At 43.9% G+C, this 5119-nt stretch overlaps 1 long non-coding RNA gene across 1 annotated transcript; it reads left to right on the top strand.

The window, feature by feature from the left end:
* The first annotated feature begins 2435 nt into the window (after positions 1-2435).
* LOC308610828 lies at positions 2436-4780 on the top strand. The gene is made up of 3 exons (XR_014014665.1): positions 2436-2647; positions 3770-3809; positions 4512-4780. It is a non-coding gene; the product is annotated as an uncharacterized lncRNA (long non-coding RNA).
* Positions 4781-5119: the final 339 nt, after the last annotated feature.

Here is a 5119-nt window from a genome sequence, read left to right as displayed (position 1 = left end):
AATGAAGCGAATCCCAGACTAGGTTTCTGCCTTAATGAACCGGATGAAATGAGTTCTGAAGTTGACTTCCCTGTTGTTGGAACTCTTTCAGCAAATCCATGACATGGAAAAAGAAATGAGGAAGCTCAGGGTGGAGCTGAAAAGGAGCAGTACCGAGCAGAGCCTGATCTCTATGACGCTGCGGGAAAAGAGCAAGGTATGGCAGGGACAGGTCGGCCTGGGAACCACTCTGGGGCCAGCACTCCACCTGCATCATCTCTGTTCATCCTCACAATGACCCCATGCGGTCTATACTGGTATTCACCCCACTTTACAGTCGGGAAAACTGAGGCTCACAGAGGTGAAGGAAGTTATCCAAGTTCACTTGCATAAAGTAGTTGTGGCAGAACTTGAATCCAGGTCTGCCTGACTCCAAAGCTCCTGTGTGTAACCACAACCCTAGACTGCCTTCAGATATTAATTGTGAAATTATCTAAGAAAGAATTGATCCATTAAATCAAGTTTGCCAATGATGTTGTTCCAACTTAAATTCTCATATTAATTTTTTTTTGTCTTTTTGTTCCATCATTGAGAATGTTTTTAAAAATCTCAACATGTTTGTCATTTGTGTGTTTCTTCTTTTAATATGAACAATTTTTGCTTTATATATTTTGAGGCTGTGTTACTAGGTGCATATAAATTTAGAATCCTAATACTTCTTGTAGAGAAAAACTTTAGATCATCATGAAATGTCCCTTTTCATCTCTACTAGTGTTTCTCCCTTATCGTCTCCTTTGTCATTTAGCTTCATCACTGGCTTTCTGTTGGTTAGAGTTTTCATACCATATCTTTTTCATATGTTCTCTGTCAATTTTTGTCTTAAGGTTTAGACATATGCCTTCAAATAGCGTATCATTTTTACAAAATCCAGTTTGACAATCTTTGACTTTTAGTCCATTTATATTATGTAATTACTCGTGTACTGGGGTTTAAATCTACCTTCTTGCTCAATACCAGTTGTACCATCTGTGCTATATTCCTTTTTCTCTCCTTTCTTGCCTCCTTCTGAGTGGATGGTTTTCTCTTATTCCACTTTCGCCCTCTATTAGCTTGGAAATATTTCACTTTTTTACTATTCTTTTAGTAATAGTAAGACAATAGCATTCATCCTTGACTCACCAAAATCACACATTAATTAAGTTTTTCACTCTTCTACTATTCTCTTAGTAGTCATCCTGAAGACTATAATATGCATTCTTTTTTTTTTTTTTTTTTTTTGCGGTACGTGGGCCTCTCACTGTTGTGGCCTCTCCCGTTGTGGAGCACAGGCTCCGGACGCACAGGCTCAGTGGCCATAGCCCACGGGCCCAGCCGTTCCGCGGCATGTGGGATCCTCCCGGACCGGAACACGAACCCATGTCCCCTGCATCGGCAGGCGGACTCTCAACTACTGCGCCACCAGGGAAGCCCTATCCTGTGGTTTTTAAGTATCCCTGCACACTCTGCCTGTCTCTAGAGTATTAAGTCCAGTTGCGCTGTTTTTACCTCTTGGTTTAGTGAGATTATTATTTACTTGCATTAAAATGTACCAATTTCAAAGGTACAGTTTGATTAATTTTGGTAATTGTATACCAGGTGTAACCACCACCACGACCCAGATATAGAAAAGTTACTTACCCTTTAAAAGTTTTCCATCCCAATTTGCCCCAATTCAGTTTTGAGACACTTTATTGAGTTTTACTGCTTTCTCTAACATCGACTCTTCGGGTGATTTAGGAAAGTCACTTTACCTCTCTGGATGTGTTTTTGCTTTTATAACATGAAAAATGCCAGAACAGATGTGTTACCAAGGGCCCTTGCAATACTTTCAGAAAATGAGGGGGTAGGGTAAGGGCGGGGATCTCAGCCTTGCGTCCTCATTCTTCACACAGCACACGCATGTGGCAGATCCTAGTGGGAAAAGCCTGTGGTCGCACCAGAGAGAATTAGGTTTCCATCTCCTCTCTTGCTAGTGTGTATGTAACCTTTTGTAAGCATCAGCTTTCTCATCTCCAATATCAGGCTTATTAACAAGGTCTATTTGTTTACTGTTGTGAGGATGAATTGAGATGCACCGGCAGCCTTAAATGTTAGTTGGTATTTGTATTATGGCATAATAGAAAGGCACTGCATTCAACCATCTCAGTTACTACACGTTTATGCAGGCTGATTCTCACAGCCAAAACAGACGCACAAAGTACACCCACCCATTTACATACCTGGGGAAGCCCGAAGCCTCCCTTGCCTACCTTCCTTACGGGGCTCAGAGAAAAGCTGCGCATGCGTGCGCGTGCTTCCAAAGCGCCTCGCTAGGGGGCGGAATGGGAAACAGGAAGTTCTAACGCCTGTCGTACAAGCGCGACGTAAAGCGGGTCTGCTTTATGGCACCCTGCTTCCGCCGTAAAGCGCCGTTGGCAATCCCGCGTGAGTGGGTTGACGAGACGACTGCCAGGTGAAAAACGCGGTTCTTGGAGGTTGGCTGACTTGACGTCTTCCCCATGGGCAAACGCGGGAGCCGGAGCCGGAGCCGGAGCCGGAGCCGGAGCCAGAGCCAGCTGCTCAACTCCCTAACTAAAAAGCAGAAGCATCATCTAAGGGATTTCGGCGAGGAGCATCCCTTCTATGACAGGTATGGAGAGGCAAGGCTGGGACCGGCGCTGCCGGCGTCCTTTCCCGGTGGGAGCCCGCGTGTCCCCGCGTTTGGTCCGCCGGTGCCCCGGGGGTAGTGACAGGGCAGCTCCCGCCGCGTGCCACGCTGCCCCGGCGCCGGCCTAGCTCGCCCGGGGATCCTGGCGGCTTCCCGCCTGAGGTGGGGTTCTTCGCCGGTCTTCCTACCCTTTGTTGAGCCTGTAGTTTTATGCTAGACGGCACGCCTCCTGTGTGGCGACTGGGCAGAGGTTTTATAAGCTTGTGTTCGTTTTCTATGTTTTTAAAGAATTGCTTGGGGGCTTCCCTGGTGGCGCAGTGGTTAAGAATCCGCCTGCCAAGGGAGGGGACAGGGGTTCGAGCCCTGGTCCGGGAAGATCCCACATGCCGCGGTGCAAGTAAGCCCGTGCGCCACAACTATTGAGCCTGCACTCTAGAGCCCGCGAGCCACAACTACTGAGCCAGGTTGGTGCAACTACTGATGCCCGCGAGCCTAGAGCCCCTGCTCCGCAACAAGAGAAGCCACCTGTCGCCGCAACTAGAGAAAGCCCGGGCGCAGCAACGAAGACCCATAGCAGGCAAAAATAAATAAATTAAAGAAGTTAAAAAAAAATAAAAAAAGAATTGCTTGGGACCTTCGACATCACCTATCTATTCAATGACCATGAGGAAACTAATGTTTGGGTAGTTGTGGGTTCCTCTCTAAGTGTCCAGACTCTCAGTTATGATCTTAGTGCTCATCCCACCCCTTTGGGCTGCTTTATCAACAGTTAGAGGGATAGTCTACTTAAGAAATTTGCTAGAAAAGGTGAACCCCGAGGGCTTTTATTTGCCAAAATTTCCCATCTTTTGGATGAGAGCCTGTTACTGTGTGACTGTAGTATTTGTCATGTGGTCTTGTTAGACTTTTTCATTCGTCTCTTATTATCTATTTGGCATATCCTTCCAAAACCTGTCCAAATGCATATGGAGTTTTTACTTGACAATAGATATAATGTATTTATAACGGTATAGTCTGCCATGTTCATTTAAAGTTGTATCATTACACTTTTCCTAACTGCTACCTACTAGTAGTTAAAGTTTAACATTGCCTGTTTCTTCTCAGGGTTTCCAGAAAGGAAACAAAACCACAGACTTGTCAACTGGTAATGCTTTATACCTTCTTTATGATAGTAGATTCTGGACTGTTACTTTTAAGATTATATATGGTACTAAAGTTTGGCTACATTTCCACTCTCTTTGATTTTAGATGTAAGCTATATTTTAGTAATATTGCTTAGTTTTAAGTGCAGATGTCTGTTAAAATGCCATTGTGATAACTAATGTAGTATAGAGTATGGAACTGTCCTGACAGATTAGCCTGTTAGAACCTGTTAAGGAGGCTTACCAGAGGGCTCTTGGTGAATCCTAAGAGGGAATGTCATGTTTGCTTAACATAAAATAGAGTGCAAAATCATCAAAGGTCTTATTTCATTACCACAGACTCAGAAATAAAGTACTTTTTTGTTGTAAGTTTTCCTGTTGCTCCTTTAAAGGTGCCAAATGTCTGACACATAGGTTAGATCGCCTTATAACCTAAAGCTCCATGTGTTTAGTTTGCTGTCTTCCCATGTGGAACATGAGCAGTTCAAAGAAGAGGAAGCGCTTCTAGAATCATAGCTAGATTAGCTGTTTGAAACAAATTTGGTGCTCGGTCTGGTTGAATAGATAGGATTGCATATTTGCAGAAAAGCTAGTTTTTATTTAGAAAAGTCTGAACTTGGTTCCACTGTGGGCCTGATGATAGTCGTGGGGTAGCAACAAGACCAGTATAATTTTTGTTTTTAAAATCCCCATTTTCCTTTTAGTCAGAGAGTTTATAGATACTTCAAGTTCTGAAAGTGAAGCATAGAGTGAACCAGAACAAGTTTCTGGTTACAACAGACTACTTGCCACATTAAAGGATGTCTCCAAGGAAGATGAGGAGGAGGAAGAGGAGGAAGACAGTGTTCTAGATGAGACAGAAATGAATCTTGAAGATGGCGATAGTGACGTCATTGTGGAGGAAGAGCTGGCAGTGGAGTCCACTGACATGCAGAAGAGTGAGTGTCTCTGATGTGGGTTTATCATCTTTGCAGGGACCACAGACAGATTGCCCCAGGGGCAGGGTGCCTTGTACCACAGAGCTGGGTGAAAGCACATGGATTCAAAGCAGAGATTCTTAGCATTGTTGGGCTCTGTGATATCTTCAAGAATCTGATGAAAACACAGGACCCTGTGGCCATAAAAATGCAGAAATGACATTTTTGCTTACGATTTCCAGGATTTCATCAATCCTACTTCAAATTCCCCTGATTGGGAGGAAAGGGAACATAATTCTGTTTTTGTAATGGTCTCAATTTATGAAAGAGATGATTGTTCCTGCCTTAGAGGAACCAAGTTTAATGGAAGCTAGACATAAAATATACAAAACTTT

The sequence above is a fragment of the Mesoplodon bidens genome, assembly GCF_964165515.1.
Source record: "Mesoplodon bidens genome assembly, contig: HAP1_SCAFFOLD_238, whole genome shotgun sequence".
In the NCBI taxonomy this organism is placed as follows: domain Eukaryota; kingdom Metazoa; phylum Chordata; class Mammalia; order Artiodactyla; family Ziphiidae; genus Mesoplodon; species Mesoplodon bidens.
This window is presented reverse-complemented; position numbering and strand designations above follow the sequence as displayed.